We start from the raw sequence: 17,658 nt of genomic DNA, 5'->3' as shown, positions 1-17,658 counted from the left end.
AACAATTCCAGAGGGAACTGCTATTGGAGTCACTGCAAGTGCCGTTGCTGTGCACCTGCACATAGTCGACGCATCTGGACCAGCCTTCCGGCACCTGCTGCTTCATCTGCTATACAAATATCTCACCCTTACTAGCTGCCACATGCAGCATCATTTTCGGTGGTGCGGGGTTAGTGGGACTGGGACAGTTTGAGGTCTGGTTAATAACCTGGCACATAGAGATTGTCATATTCACTTCTCCTACGTCTGCGTTTTTCAGAGGGATTACAGTCCATGGAACACTGGTATGCTGGCACACCAGGCACTCTTGCTCGATATGTTGGGCATGCACAATGACTGACATACACGCTGTATTTTGCTGGCATTTAGCTGCTAATCGTTCTGCCTCAGTGGCGTTGGGACCCTGAAATGGTAACAAGTCTTCTGATAAGTGGTGGGATTCTTCATCCATGTTAATATGCAGTCTATGTTCTGACTGTGTTAGCTGTGTCTGATTTTCTCTATGTGGCAGTGCTACATGTGTCAGTGGCACACAAATGTCAGCCCCCACCCTTTCTATACAGCACAGATAGCTACCATTGGGATTGTTCCAGTTTCCTCGTAACTTTACCTGAATGGCATTTCCATCCCCGGGCGCACTGGCAATAGTAAGATTGACTGTTTAACTTCACTATCAGTTCTGATGTCCCATACATATTTTCTGTTTGCAGAATAATCATAAGAACCAGACGGAACCCTAATGATTTGACTCTGCTTTGTGGTGTTTTCTCTTAGGTGACCTGTAATTGTCTGCTGCACTGGCTTATTGAAGGCTTGATACCATGGGATTTGTTCCTTGTTAGAGGTGCTAAAATAGCCGTTGTTTAACCTGGTCCAATAAGCGGAGGAGGAGGTATCCCAGGTTATACGTTCGGATGTACTCAAGTGGACACTATGCCAGACCCCAAGTATCACAAGCACCAACACACCCATCTTATGGGTTTCTTGACGGTTCCGAGTGTCGAAAGGGTAGGCCTTGCCTTTAACACCCTACTCAACACAGTTCCAACTCAACCAGTACTTTAATATGCTGTCCACGATTCCCCCTTTGCTCACATGGCTACGCCCATGAGCAATTCTGATTAGGCCCTGCACGTATGATTTGGGTAGGCAAGGTTTGCCCGTAGGTGTGTGTGTCCAAGCACCATTGTACACTGTGCAGTCTAGTTATCTCCACCTGGTGCGCTCGGTGGCGGTAGCCCCTGACTGAATCTCCCGTAATGTGGCCTGCGGGGTAGCAGCGGTTTCCTGTATTGCTTGCACAGCGGTTTTAGTTGCAGCTGCCTTTGCTACTCTATCTGCAAAATTATTCCCCTTGCTGATTTGGTCTTCTGTAGTCTTGTGAGCTGCACACTTAACAACTGCAATTGTCTTTGGCAGCAAAATGGCTTCTAGCAAGATGGCGATGTCTAATATATTTACCCGAGCTTGTCAGGAATTGCCTATGTTTCCATATGGCTCCAAAATCATTAACAGTTTTGTCTGCAGCTAGTTTGCATGCTTCCGTCAGTGCTATTAGTTCAGCAGCCTGCGCTGAATAGGAGGATGGTAATACTTCTGTTTTAAGTATTTCATGATCTGTTACTACCGCGTATGCTTCCCAATTGACCCCTGTGTCGTCCCTGCTTGCTGACCCATCCACATAGAGGCATAGGTCTGGGTTACTTATGGCTTCTTCAAAGAGATCAACCCGCGGTATATATACTTCAGCTAAGATTGCTGTGCAGTCTTGTGGATCTCCATCCTCCTCCGTAGGAAGGAGTGTAGCTGGGTTCAGTGTTATACACCTTTTGACAGTTATATTAGGCATATCTAAGAGGGTGGTGTGGTATCTCAGCTACCACTGGGCTGAGAAGTGTGACACTCTTTGGTCCTGCAGTATTCGGTGTACTGCGTGTGGGACTAAAAGAGTAAGATGGGAGTATGCCACTATGGTTTAGGTAGCGAAATTATGGCTTGTGGTCGGTTTTGAGACAGCTTGTGTGTATTTCCCTTAATGATATGCCCCAAGAACGTCACTTCCTCCTTAAAATTCTGTAATTTTGCTCTACTAGGTCAGTTACATGTATGTTACATCTGAAATATTTCCATGAGCTTTTACGCAACATACTAAACAAAGGTTAGGAACAGGCTAAATCAAATCAGGCTAACTCTCAGCAGGTCAAAAGTACTTCAGACTGCAAACTATGATCTTGTATTTTATCAAATTTTATCATAATTGTAACGCAGGGAGGATTGGCAGGATACAAAAGAGGAGCCATGATGCATACAACGATGTTTATTTAGAGACATGGAAGACAACGTAGCAATAAGGCTATCGTGGGATCAAACACTGACAACGTTAACGTTTACACAAAGAACTTATATACGCAAACAATAACAACATAACGAAGGGCAGGCGTGAAACACAAGGGAGCGTGGCCACACGGATGAACACACACACACACACACACACAAGCAAACGCACACGGGGAGACGTTTGGGGGGAGGGGCCGTACCGTGACAAGAATATGTTCACACATGCTCTCTCTCTCTCTCTCTCTCTCTCTCTCTCTCTCTCTCTCTCTCTCTCTCTCTCTCTCTCTCTCTCCCCATCCTTTCAGCCTTTGGGTTTCAATAATACCCCCAGGGCAGACAGAGCCACTATTCAAGCAATGTAATATTCTGTAATATTCTGCTCTGGCTCCTCCTACCTCTGCAATGACATCCTCAGCTTTTATTTCAGTGGGTGTTGCATAGCCACTCATAAATATAAGTATGCCCCTGCCTGAGCTCCTGAAATTACTACAGCCTATTAAAAAAAAAACCTAATGAGTGAGCTTTTACGTAACATACTAAACAAAGGTTAAGAACAAGCTAAATCAAATCAGGCTAACTCTCAGCAGGTCAGAAGTACTTCAGACTGCAAACCATGACCTAGTATTTTGTCAAACATGTTTGTTATTACATTATCAGTGACTTAGCCTTGTTAAAGTAGATGAGGGCTTGTGGTCGTGAGAGAGTGACAATAAGCAGCAGCATAACCTTGTAGAGCAGCACCTGCTCCGAGTTACGCATACGCACCAACGGGTCCGTGCATCTCTGACTACAGGTGAACAAACCGGTACAGTGCGCTGGCGTAAGTGCCATTAACCACTCTAAACTGGAGTTTTCAGTGTATATACGTGGAGGAAGGACAAGTAGTTAAAGAGCATTTCGTCTCCACATGTGTTGTGGTTGCTGGCGGTACTGGTCAGCGCAGGGCACGTGTGTCAAAGCTGGACATACTCCTGTCCATTGATCTGGCAATGCAAAACAGAGAGACTGAGCTGCAACAGAGTTCCAGAGTTTTAACAAGAATTTTGACTTATTGACAACTCGCATATAAGAACAAAGTGAAAGATTTAAGATCATGCTTTTATGTTTCCAGAAGATTAACTCACCTGCCTTTCAGAGACGTGCAGAGCGGAACTTTCAAAAAGCTTATCAACGTGACGAGAATGCGAGGTTTAGGTTCATCTATAGTGTTACAGTAACAATGTGAAATATGGATATTGAGGTCAGCATCACTTAAGAGTGTATGTGTGAAACATCCTTGTCACCATAAATGTTGTGTTGTTACAAAATTAAGCAGTCCATCCAGTTTCATTTACCTGATTTATTAGCAGCCTGTGCCCACGGTCTGACTCAAGTATTTTTATTTTAATTTCCTCCATGTTGTTTATAATAGGCCTACAGTAAGAAATCCTTTTAAAGGTGATCGCCATTTCTCCCATTGTATACTGTTGAAGCATACGAGTTTTTATTCACTGAGAGATATGTCATTTATGGGGATTAGGTACAGCGCGTTTTATTCAGGACATTCACGACGATATATGGGCTAAATGGGATTGTAAAATAACTAGCTAGCTAGCCATGTATTTAGACAGAACCTGAATTGTGTTACATGGGGATTTTTATCCCATGTTTTTAAGGCTGCGTTATGTACAGCCTAGCATAAATAAATATGCAAGAATGCAGAGCACAAATAGTCCATAGTTTATTTTCCCTTCTATATAAGCCCGCAGGTTCATAGGTGACTAGCTTTTATAATTTCATTTGTAATTTGTGCATAATGGTGGAAACTTCAAAGAACAATATGGAAAAAAAGGAGGGTTGTTTACATAATTGCCCTTGAAAAAGTTTATAAGAATTAAACTCTTGTGTACCCCTCCGACATTCTCCGGAGGGTCCCTCAAAAGCATGTTTATATTTAAGTTGCAATAAAGGACGGGACCAGAAATTCTCTTCAACTAATTCTGATATCAAGTGGAAACAAGTTGTCAGGTTCTGGTCCGCACCGAACCAGGAACGCAGACACAGACACGTACACACATATCCGCACAAATCACCCACGACGACCACTGCTCGGTTCACAATCACACACTTATCAACCATCACGATCACCTGCTTCTAATTAACTCTCTCCCTATTTAAACCCCTCATGTACCATCCTCCAGTGTTTCCCATTTAACATACTGTGGACTAAAGCTGAGCCTGTCTTCATGAGCTTCCACACAGCTGTTTTTAAAACTTTTTGGCAGTGCTTTGTGTGACTAATATCCTGCCTTTTTATCCCTCACTCATGTCTTGTTCAGGTGTCAATATGTCACATAACTAAATTAGTGTTCTATTATTTTCTTAGTTTGTACAAGAAGTACAAATATGTAGCTATCTAACATTTATAATGTGTATTGTTTCTTATTTTGTTAACATTAAAATGTAAAACCAAGTGAAAACATTTAAATGTAAAAACAGGTTTGACACTGCTTTGGATCTAGTGAAAATACTAGAAGCTGTCAACACCATGACCTGAGCAGTCTGCATTTAACACAGAGAGAGCCAGAGACGATGTACGACAACAATCAAAGGTATTCAGATCTTAAGGGAATCCTTTTACTTAGTCTTCAATTATGCACTCCATAGATGTCATGAGGGACAGCCTCACAAGAAAGGAGGCCTGGTGCATGGCATGCAGTGGTGCCTATCATGCGAACACAGAGAGAGACAGAGACAAGGTAGCAGACAGCAACCAATGGTGTTCAACTGCTGTCAGGTCTTTCTCAGTAAACTTCAGAGAATGAAGTACAGGGCAAGCACTTGAACATGCACATGTTCTTCCCTGGATACAGACACTTTGCTTCAAAGACAGTTGCCTCACAGGTTTGTTCCAAAATGACTTCCCTTGTCACTTATTCCCTTATGCAACAGGAATCGAAAAGAAAGGTGTGAGCAAGTACACCCTCCACTGACAAGCTCCTGTTGTTTAAGTGTAAATGGATTTTGTGACTTGAACAAGTCTGCTCCTTCTCTCATCCAATATAGAAATTGCTCACCGAACTACAATGAGTGAACAAGGTCTAATGAACTTGCTGTGAGAATGATCTCAGTAATTAACTCAAAAAGGATAGGCTCAGAAGTGATGATTTTTTTTTAAAGTAGGAAGGATTTTGATATTTCAAGCTTGCCAGCAGAACTAGCTAGCCTAACCTGGGGTGACAGCCAATGCACAGCATCACAGCTGGGGGAAACGGATGTGAAATGTCAATTTAATCGGCAAGGCTCAAGGCAACAGGGTCCTGTCCCTTGACTTAGGTTGATCTAGAGGTATTTCAAGAAACTTCTCAAGCGCACTTTAGTGGCAAAGAACAATATTTTCACTTGAACAGGGACCACAGATTAAAAGTCTGATGCTCTACTGACTGAGCTATTCAGGAGAGAAGCAATATCAGAAACATTACAAGTGCAATGTACATGTATGCAAAGAAAATTGAGTTCATGTGTATCGCATTAAGATGTCAATCTGCCTATGGAACATAACACCTCTTACGAGGCTCGATTTTTGCTCTCAAGCTGCTATGGTTTTGTCATGTTGTCTAAGAGAAGAGGCTTTGGTCGGTGGAGTGAGTCTTTGATAACTAAGATTGTAACTAAGATTGAAACTGCTCACCGCACTACATCGAGTACACAAGGTGTAATGAACTGGCTATGAGAATGATCTCAGTAAGTAACTCAAAAAGGATAGGCTCATCATGATGCATTAGCTAACAGTCGGCACGCATACACAAGTGTGAATGTTCAACATTCATTCAAGCATCTCGAGGTCACAGTCTGTAGTGTGTACAAAAGGAATCTAAAGAAAAGGTTTGAGCAAGTGCATCCTCCACTGATGAGATATAACTTTAGACTCTAATTGTAACATTAGAAAAAAGATGTACATACAGTCCATTTGTTTAAAATGTTCTTTGATGTGAAGCTCATATTATTTTGCCCCCACTTACTCAGAACTTGATTGTTGGAAGAATACAACAGGGGAACTTTCAGTTGTACTTCACATGACTGACACTGTGTAGACTTTAACTAATGTACAGTTGTGTAGCTTTAGAGTTGTGTACAATTAGAGCAAGTGACCTAAGCAACATGTATTGCATACACAGTTTGCCTTAACAAACCTATCACTTCAGAATATTTGTTATAGATACATGTAATGCTTCAGCATTGCTACTAGTTCTAATACACTCAAACTAGTGCACCAGAGTGGGTGACGGTAATGGTACTGTTAGAAGCAAACCTATATGACTGGGGTTGGGCTTCCACACACTGTCCCTTTCTCCCAATTCACAGAGCGGAAACGACTAGTTTTCAGCCTGTTTTTTTTTTTTTTTTACACAACCAATTTCCAACCTCTATAGATATCGCTTGGAATTCAACAGGCACCTGTTGCTACTGCACCTTTAAGACGGATGTAAGATAAATGAGCTCCTTTATGATTGGCTGCCCTGTATTGTGCTTCATTCAAAAGGTACTCAGAGCTGAAATGCCTGAGGAAGGCAATTTAAGTGGGTGTGCTAAACCTCTATAGGCTGAATAGGCAGAGATAGGTAAATAAAGTGTTCTTGTGACATTAGAAATACAAATTTCAAAAGGGGCATTTTTGGCATCTTAACTGACATAGTTAAGAATTTTAACATTTAAAATATATATATTAAAAGGAGAATGTTACTTATTTCACTCTGACTGTAAAACAGTGCATATTGTGTTAAATGGGATTTCCATCCCATGTTTTTAAGGCTGCCTTATGTATAAATAAATATGCAAGAATGCAGAGCATGAATAGGTCGGTCTTCCATTCTGTATCACATACCTACCCTTGATAACACCGTGGTAACTGGAAAAAAAAACAACCCTTTTTACTCAGTTGTCACTACTTCCAATAGACTTCACGCTAATCTCATAGAAGTCCACCCCTTTCCATGTCCTCCGGAAACAGCACTTCCGTTGTGTTGTGACAGGATTTGTTCCTGAAGTTGTATGCGTTTTCTAAATTTGCACCGCATTTCTAAAGTGTGTTACCACTTTGATGAATATGCTTTGTGTATTTGCAGCACGATGGGTTTTCCAGGACACCGTAATTTATGCATGTTTAATTCCATCTTTTATTCATGTACTAAGCCCAACTCTATAGGCTAATATTTATAAAACCGAGATAACCATAGAAACGTCTTCATCTGTGCTTGATACTTTCACGGAAAAACGGAACTGCTGCTTGTCAAGCTTGTTTCATCAGGTTTTATATCATCGTCATGACGTGTTTGAATTGATCCCAGGCATATGCAGTCCTCATCAAAATCCATTCAAGTCCTAGGCTGTGAGTAAGGTAGCTAGCTATGTTCTCTCTCTGGTCACAGTTGGCAAATAAATTATGCATATAGATTGTGGGGAAAACACTTTAGCACGTGTCCTCCAAAGAAGTGTCTTAATATGAGTTATCTAGCTAGTTCCAATGTCAACTGTAATCATAACACTGGGTTTCTCTCTGTGCTCAGGTGTCTTATTCGCATGCCAGTAACATGTTAGCGATATTGCAGTAGTGTGAATTTTTATGTTGCCCGTGATGAAAGGTGACAGGAAACAAAAATCCAAACATTTTTTTTGTTCAGGTCTTTTTAACGGTCATAACCGACACATATTTATCTAACAAAAAAATCAGGTTCCTCTAAATGTGTGGAAGAACTACTGTGTATATTTTTGTTTCCAGTGGCCTGAGTACCTAAAATATGTCACCATTTTAGGAAGCAGGAAAGCAGGGCTGCTTACAAACATGACATTAGTAAATTATTTTTGGGATATTTTCATTTATGATTTTCCCCTTTTTGTTGTTTGTTTGCTTTTTTACTTTCATTTTTTGTAGGGACTGTGATATATATTTTGTTATTTGAATGCATAATATAGCTTTGGGGCTCCCACAGACACTTGTGTATATAAACATATTAGGGGAGATTTTTTCATTGATTTGTATATGTTTGTGAAGGAATGCACATAGTTCTCATGTTTGACCCACTTTAAAGATATTTTTTGACTTGTATCAGAAAGGAATACAAGCATTTATTCATATCAACATTTTCCTTGCAGCGTCATTTCAAAGATGATGCAACAGAATAGTTTTGCTTATCTATTCTGTACTTTGTTTATTGACAGGTAATTCCACCCTCAACTTTTTAGGGTGCCTCCCCATAATTGCTCAGCTCTTCTGTGAAATAAAAGCAGGATTGGTTTGTATATCACATTGGTGTAGGTCATTTTCACCTGTTATATGAAGAACATTCTAATGGCTTTGGGGGAGACAAACCAAATTAGTCCTTTATAATTGTAATTATATATTACTTTGATTCATTAGAAGTTTGTGATTATTCCTGTTATTCATCAACTTAGGTACCGTGATTTACTGGGGTAGGTCAAATTAAAAGATAATTGCCTGCTTATATTAGGTAAAGAAAGTTTTTTATGTCATAGTTTTCACTTACTATGATTGGGACAATACATCTTTTACATGAGGATGGATTTTATCAAAGCTTATATGGATCTGTATGCCATGCATAGGACGCTTATGCTTTATTTAGTTCACTAAATACAAGCAGTTCATTTTTGTTTTAAATGTTGATGTTCCACCTGCTCCATCAGACCCTCTGCTTTGACACTATGTCCACCTGATGTACATCAGTAAGCACAGCCTATAACAAGGTATGTCTTAGCCACTTGTAATCTTCTAAGCATTAACTTTCACAACATTTTTATGACAATGTTAGTCTTTATAGTTTCCATAACTAGGTGCTTAACTGAAATCAGCTCCAGTGTTTCATGTTGATGTCTTTCATTTTTCATACATAGTCATGTATATATTTGTGACATGCTACATTTGTTACTGTTTTCACTTGAACAAGGAAAATCATACTCAAAACAGATATATAAGTGGACAGTCAGGGTGAAATAAGTAACATTCTCCTTTTAATGTTATATTTAAAAAAAATATTAAAGGTCTTAAGTATGTCAGTGTTTTAGTTAGTCTTTTGGCCAATGTTTTTTTTAAAAAGAGATAAGAAGATACCAGAACAAAATAGAAAAGCAAATAATAGAGGGAGATGGCATGGGATGGAGGGATGGAGGGATGATAAAAGACAGGGGTAGTAACGGATAATTTATTCTATTCTCTCAGCTATTCTCTTTAACTAATTCTGAAGTCTGCATCTTTATTTTCTATTTGAATGTTAACTTTACGACTAGCTGATTGGGGTTTAGGAACGACACTAGCGTTGATTTTGATTCTCGCCACAGTTCTAGTAATAAGCAGTGTTACAACTCTACATGCAAAGTCACTGAACAGTTGACTGTTAATTCTGTAGTAAGCATAATGCAAAAAATACAACAACATATTTTGTTGTGATTGAAAAAATTACGTCCTAAATACATGCGTTGTAAATACATTGACATTAGTATTTTTAATTAATTTCTAACATTCAGAGACATTCAGAGGTGTTTCTATTAGGCCCAGAGTCAGCTAGGTCTCCACTCTCTAATTACTCAATGAACCTCAATGGTTTCCCAATCACATCTTCTCTAACAGTTAAAGATCTTGGAGTTATGGATCCCAGTCTCTCGTTCGAAGCTCACGTAAATAAATAATGTTTCTAGGACCCCCTTTCTCCACCTTAGAAACATTTCAAAGATTAGGAACATGCTCTCCACACATAATGCAGAAAAGGTAGTCCATGCATTTGATACTTCAATATTGGACTACTGTAATCCCTTACTATCTAGCTGTGCTATTAAGTGCCTAAAGTGCCTAGCGAGTTCAAAATGCAGCAGCCATAGTTCTTAATAGAGCTAGAAAATTTGATCACATCAATCATATCTTAGCTACTTTACTTTGGCTCCCAGTAAAATTTCGTATTGATTATAAACTACTTTTAATAATTCCAAATGTGCATTAGACTTTACAGTAACCTAAGACAACCCTTTTGCATGAAGGGAACTGGTAACTATGCTCACACTCCATAATGTGCAAAAGATATTTAAAGTGTAGGACAGTCGAAGCATTATGTGTGCGTGATGTTATTAACGTGACAGTAAAAGCTTACCATTTTTAAATGGGGGCTGATCGACTTTCCACTTATGCAAGACTTATGTCAAGAGTACATGTCAAAAATTAGAGACGAAATGAGGTGCTAAATGCCGCAATTAGGCATACAGCAGTCAAAGGCAATTTGGAAACACACTTAGAAAACAAAGATCATGATCTTTGATCATGATCAAACTTTCAAAAAGCTTATCAACGTGACGAGAATGTGAGGTTTAGGTTCATCTATAGTGTTACAGTATCAATGTGAAATATGGATATCGAGGTCAGCATCACGTAAGAATGTATATGTCTGAAACATCTTCGTCGCCATAAATGTTGTGTTGTTACATAATTAAGCAGTCCATCCAGTTTCATTTACTTGATTTATTAGCAACCTGTGTCCACTGTCTAACTCAAGTATTTTTATTTTTATTTCCTCCATGTTGTTTATAATAGGCCTACAGTAAGAAATCATTTTAAAGGTGATCGCCATTTCTCCCACTGTACACTGTTGAAGCATACAAGTTTTTATTCAGTGAGAGATATGTCCTTTATGGGTGACATGCTACATTTGTTACTGTTTTCACTTGAACAAGGAAAATCATACTCAAAACAGATATATAAGTGGACAGTCAGGGTGAAATAAGTAACATTCTCCTTTTAATGTTATATTTTTAAAAAATATTAAAGGTCCTAAGTATGTCAGTGTTTTAGTTAGTCTTTTGGCCAATGTTTTTTTTAAAAAGAGATAAGAAGATACCAGAAAAAAATAGAAAAGCAAATAATAGAGGGAGATGGCATGGGATGGAGGGATGGAGGGATGATAAAAGACAGGGGTAGTAACAGATAATTTATTCTATTCTCTCAGCTATTCTCTTTAACTAATTCTGAAGTCTGTATCTTTATTTTCTATTTGAATGTTAACTTTACGACTAGCTGATTGGGGATTTAGGAACGACACTAGCGTTGATTTTGATTCTAGCCACAGTTCTAGTAATAAGCAGTGTTACAACTCTGCATGCAAAGTCACTGAACAGTTGACTGTTAATTCTGTAGTAAGCATAATGCAAAAAATACCTAGCATAAATAAATACGCAAGAATGCAGAGCACGAATAGTCGTTGCTTACAATCACTAGACAATCACTAGCAACTACATTTGCTAATCATTTTCTCTTTAAGGTTGGTATAAATTGAAAACTATTGCAGAGGTGACGTGTGATGTCATAATGCAGCCGCATCAATTATGCAATTATGATGTAGTCAAAGAACAGATTTTTCAAATGAACAATTTCTGTGAACCATTTTTAGTCTACAGATCACAGATAACGGTTACACTTGGATTTTCAAAACTAAATTTATTATGGGTCAGTCCGGTAGTTACGACTGCAATCCAAGACGCAAGGAACCTGTTCTTTCTGACAAGTATGAAAAGGAAAAGCATGGGATATTTGGTAAATATAGGAAAAAGAAGAACGAAAAGACACGAGCCCAGATCCCTGCCAGAATATTCACGCAGCTTGTGCTATTGTTCACTTGCTGTTGTCGGAAGGGTGTTAAGAGAAGGAACACTACCTCAGTGGATGACTTCTTTAAGGGTAAGTTCTGACCACAGCCACCACTTGGATGAACTGTGTGTGTGTGTGTGTGTGTCTGAGAGAGAGAGATCTACGTAGAAGTGTTCTAAGTATCTATACAACGCTAATAAGACATTTTCTGTTACTTTTTAAACAGATACTAGACCAAAGTATTTACTGAAGAATGACTTGCCTACTGAGAGAACTGAATCAGCCATGGTAAGTAAAGTAGAACCAAGACAAATGATTTAAAGCCATACTGAGGCAAGGGACAAAAGCCACAAAAAATGGAAAAATAGCTATGGTGAAGAAGTGATGCTAATTTAATGCTTGTACTTAAGTACACTGAAATGTCTTTGAATATAAATTACAAATGCATTTCAACAAATGTTGGAGAAATTAATTAAAAACACTAATGTCAATTTATTTAGAATATATTTAGGACACATACATTTAGCATATGCAATCTTTGTCAATTACAGGAAAAAAAAAATTGTTGGTGGGTTTTTTGTTTGTTTGTTTTACATTCTCCTTAATATAGAATTAACAGTCGACTGTTCGGTGACTTTGCATGCTGAGTTGTAACACTGATTATTAGTATAATTGTGGCTAGAATCAAAATCAACACTAGCTAAAATGACTGAATGCATTGGAATTTATTATTCCAATAGCACAATTTGAATGGGTCTACGGTACCTTAGTGTGTCAGGTCCTGTTATTTCTGTTGAACATTTGATATTTGGGGGCACATTTTTACATCATTAGGCCTGCAGGCTATGTGATAACGGCTATGCGATAAAAATTGTATTTGTTTCCTTTCCAGTCCAATACAAACTATAAATTCCAAATGCATTAAAATGTAATTAAAGTCATATTTCAATTTAATGTATTTAAATACTGTTCAACAATATTTCTACTTATATCTACAGGTGGAACTGAAGTCTTTCAAAAAGATAGAACCTCCAGATATGAATTTCAAGATGATGCTTCCTGAAAAGACTCCTTTGAATCAGATTTATGATCACAATGACTGGGATGAATGTATTGAGGACCCGGAAGCCATGTTTGCTAGAGTGAGAAAGTCTGCAGTGGAGCAGAGCAATCCTAACACTTGTTTTCCATAAATTCTCACAATGCTATGAACTATACATTTCAAGTAGATGTAATTAAATATTGCTTAACACTGTTTCTCTTCATAGCTGGAACTGAAACTGAATTCTTTCATAAAGATGCAATATGATTTCTGTGAACATGATATGGACCAACTGATTGAGGAGATGGAATCCACAGTTGTTAGAGTGAGAAAGTTTGCAATGCAGCAGAGCAATCCTAACACTTGTTTTCCATGAATACTAACAATGCAATTAAATATGCATTTCAAGTAGATGTAATTAAATATTGCTCAACACGGTTTTTGTGTCTGCAGGTATTAGACGCCGTACTTGCTAGGGAGGATATGGCTGCATAACCTCTGACGACAGCAATAAACAGCATTAAAAATACTCTGACATTTTTCAGTCTAATCTCTGCCTATGTTGTCTGCAACACAGTCAATTAAACCATGGATAGTAATTATATCTTTTTTTTTTTGTCTCACAAACATTCTGAATGTAACATTTCCTAGAGCTTTTAAGATACAATCACCATACTTGGCACCCACACTATTTTTTCCCTTGATGTCCACTTACATCTATGTGGCTTAATAATCACAATTCATTTTTACACAACCAATTTCCAACCTCTATAGATATCGCTCGGAATTCAACAGACACCTGTTGCTACTGCACCTTTAAGACGGATGTAAGATAAATGAGCTCCTTTATGATTGGCTGCCCTGTATTGTGCTTCATTCAAAAGGTACTCAGAGCTGAAATGCCTGAGAAAGGCAATTTAAGTGGGTGTGCTAAACCTCTATAGGCTGACTAGGCAGAGATAGGTCAATAAAGTGTTCTTGTGACATTAGAAATACAAATTTCAATATGGGGGCATTTTTGCAGCTAACTAAAACACTGACCTAGTTAAGAATTTTAACATTTAAAATAAATAAATATATAATATATATTAAAAGGTGAATGTTACTTATTTCACTCTGAATGTAAAACAGTCCATATTGTGTTAAATGGGATTTCCATCCCATGTTTTTAAGGCTGCCTTATGTATAAATAAATAAGCAAGAATGCAGAGCATGAATAGGTCAGTCTTCCATTCTGTATCACATACCTACCTTTGATAACACCGTGGTAACTGGAAAAAAAACAACCCTTTTTATTCAGTTGTCACTACTTCCAATAGACTTCACGCTAATCTCATAGAAGTCCACCCCTTTCCGTGTCCTCCGGAAACAGCAATTCCGTTGTGTTGTGACAGGATTTGTTCCTGAAGTTGTATGCGTTTTCTAAATTTGCACCGCATTTCTAAAGTGTGTTACCACTTTGATGAATATGCTTTGTGTATTTGCAGCACGATGGGTTTTCCAGGACACCGTAATTTATGCATGTTTAATTCCATCTTTTATTCACGTACTAAGCCCAACTCTATAGGCTAATATTTATAAAACCGAGATAACCATAGAAACGTCTTCATCTGTGCTTGATACTTTCACGGAAAAACGGAACTGCTGCTTGTCAAGCTTGTTTCATCAGGTTTTATATCATCGTCATGACGTGTTTGAATTGATCCCAGGCATATGCAGTCCTCATCAAAATCCATTCATGTCCTAGGCTGTGAGTAAGCTATGTTCTCTCTCTGGTCACAGTTGGCAAATAAATTGTGCATATAGATTGTGGGGAAAACACTTTAGCACGTGTTCTCCAAAGAAGTGTCTTAATATGAGCTATCTAGCTAGTTCCAATGTCAACTGTAATCATAACACTGGGTTTCTCTCTGTGCTCAGGTGTCTTATTCGCATGCCAGTAACATGTTAGCGATATTGCAGTAGTGTGAATTTTTATGTTGCCCGTGATGAAAGGTGACAGCGAATAAAAATCCAAACATTTTTTTTGTTCAGGTCTTTTTAACGGTCATAACCCACACATATTTATCTAACAAAAAAATCAGGTTCCCTAAACTATCCCACATGTCATACTGAAGGAAAAAAAATCACTTGTTGCTAAGAGATAGTAGAAGCACAGTAATCCGCTACCTGTAAAAATAACTGAACGTTACAACTCTGGCTTTGAATACATTCTTATGGATTCTATTTACAGTGTGGTTATACAATAAAATAAGTTGTACATTAAAATAATTGTAATTATTTACAGGTGCACACGTTTGCCAGAGCGCAAGACTAATTGCGTCTTAAAGTAACAATGCTTATAGATGTATGTCTAGAGAAATTAGGGCGCAAATGTAAATTTGTAGCCAGTTATCTATGATAAAACGTAACCTGTCATATTTGGAACATTTCTCCTTACCACAGGGCGAGACAGTGAGGATTTTAGGAAAAAACATTACGCTACCTGAATTTACCAAACTATACTGCGGAAGTTAAAGAATCTTAACGTTTGAAACGCTTACACACACACACACGTAAATAATATTTATTTTCAAGAGGGTGACAACGTATGAGAACTGAGAACTTGCATCAGTAATGACGAAATAATACATATTCATAACATCTAAGAGTCAAAACTCCGTTTTAAAACAAAACAATGAGGTGCGCTGTATCGCGAATATCAGTTAAAGGACCTGTAAAAACCATATTTGATATTTTACTTAATTCTCTAATCGAGTAGATCACAGATTCGAACAGGATGGGCTGTGTTTGCTCGTGTATGAAGGTATGTATGTTTTTTCCTACACTTTGGGAACGATTTTAAATACGATAATCTGAAAAGGATTAAGATTTATTGTGCATGTCACGGAACGCTTCCACTGGTCACGTGGTATGGCCCGCCGCGTGCACTGGGAGTTCTTCGTTGACTGTCTCGTGTGTAACCTTGCCTATGTTGTTCAGCACACACCTGCATCGGTTTACTCGTCATGTTTGTATGTATTTAAACCCTTGTTAGTGTGTGCCTTATTGTCAGTCGTTGATCATGTTCACGGTCACAGTTTGTGTTATACGTGAGTGCCGGTGTCTGTATCGTATGTTAATAATCGTTAATAAACGTCTCCGTGGAGCGAGTCTGTACGTCCTGTTCCTTGACCAGCGGCACTCGGGCCGTTACAGTGCGTAACTAATTAGCATTTTCCTGTAAAAAAAATAGCGCAAATGCAGATGATTAAAAAGTTTTGTTTTGTTTTTTTTAAATCAAAATGAGATTATTGTAAGAATACCGAGATATCGCTAAGTCGCGATAATACTGCATATACAAATCAATACGTTTCTACAATGCTTTTCTACAGAAAAAGAAGAAGGAGAAAACGAATAGAAGTTGGTGGAGACACATAATCTCATCCTCCAAAGTGTCTGACTCCTGCGTGGCATTAGACGGTCACGCCGCGAATGTGACCACCTCCACTTCTTGCCCCTCTTCCTCTGAGGGGTCCCTGATCTTCAGTACTGCTTCTTCCTTTTCACCTGTGGACATATCCCACAATGCCTCTTCTACCCAGTCGTGCCTTCCTGGTCAAGCCTCCTCCTCCTCCTCATATGAGTCGCTCAGGACTACAGCAGTGATTGTTCCTGGTTAGAGCTCAGCAGATTTGATCATGTTGTTCAAATGCATAGTCTGTTTTTGGTTAAGGACATTTACTCCAAGTTTCTGTTCTCTATACAGAGGCTGCAGATAAAGATGTGGACTCCGTGTGCATTGAGAGGTGGGTACATTATCAAAATTCATCTTCGTGGCAGAGAAAAGTGTGGCATGGTGGTTACCCAATGGCACTGCCATTGTAACTTCCTTATGGCATAAAACGAGAAAAAACATCATTGTATTTTTCATTCTTCACACCTTTATCTGTCTAAGGGTTGTTATGTGAACATTTTGTGCATAACTGGCCACTCTGTATTCATCTCTCCCTTCTTTTCTGTCTCTCAGGTTTCCGGCTGTTCTGATGCAGGCAGACACTCGTGTTCAGCCGCGGAATTTATTGCGACAGCTGCTGCACGTCCTCAGGAGTAAAAGGATGCGTCAGATTGGTCAGGGTGAGGGCCAAGGCCACACCCCCATCCATTCCGCTGTCGAACACCTCAACATTCGGCAGCTCGGGTAAAGACGAGAATACACACCGCGTTTTACTACACAGCCTATTAAGAGTAGATGATTTTACAGTTTACACAGGTGAAGCTCAGTCTTTTTCTCCTATACAAATACAAACATATTGTAATTAAATGAACAGTAAGTCATTTAGCAGTTCTTCTTCACATTATGAAACAGCCATTATACTGACATGTAGTGGCCTGGATGTTTCAGAGCTTCTGCACTAAATCTATTTTTAACATGGATGACCTGTTAGGTTTCCCAACATTGGGAACAGCTGCTATATGAACGCCACTCTGCAGTGCCTACTGAGTATCTCCTGCTTCTGGAGACCCATCAGAGCTCAGTCATCCTGCTTGACGGATCCTTCTAGTTGCCAGATGCTCAGGTACCCGTTCAGAACCAGAGGCTTCACATGGGTCTAAATGAACTGTTTAATCATGAGTGCTTAAGGAGGTGCTGTGATGCTCAGAGATATAAACCACT

General features: G+C 38.8%; 1 long non-coding RNA gene across 2 annotated transcripts; it reads left to right on the top strand.

Annotated features, from left to right (window-relative positions):
* Positions 1-15,953: 15,953 nt before the first annotated feature.
* On the top strand, positions 15,954-16,791 carry LOC145653992 (uncharacterized). 2 transcript variants are annotated; one of them, XR_014120227.1, is made up of 3 exons: positions 15,954-16,015; positions 16,376-16,658; positions 16,750-16,791. It is a non-coding gene; the product is annotated as an uncharacterized LOC145653992 (long non-coding RNA). The 2 variants fall into 2 exon arrangements; XR_014120226.1 differs by having other exon boundaries at positions 15,965-16,198.
* Positions 16,792-17,658: the final 867 nt, after the last annotated feature.

Source organism: Electrophorus electricus, unplaced genomic scaffold, assembly GCF_041902795.1.
Source record: "Electrophorus electricus isolate QZ-2024a unplaced genomic scaffold, ASM4190279v1 Scaffold102, whole genome shotgun sequence".
Taxonomy (NCBI): Eukaryota; Metazoa; Chordata; class Actinopteri; order Gymnotiformes; family Gymnotidae; genus Electrophorus; species Electrophorus electricus.
The sequence above is the reverse complement of the archived record's forward strand: the minus strand, read 5'-3'. Positions and strand labels throughout refer to the sequence as shown.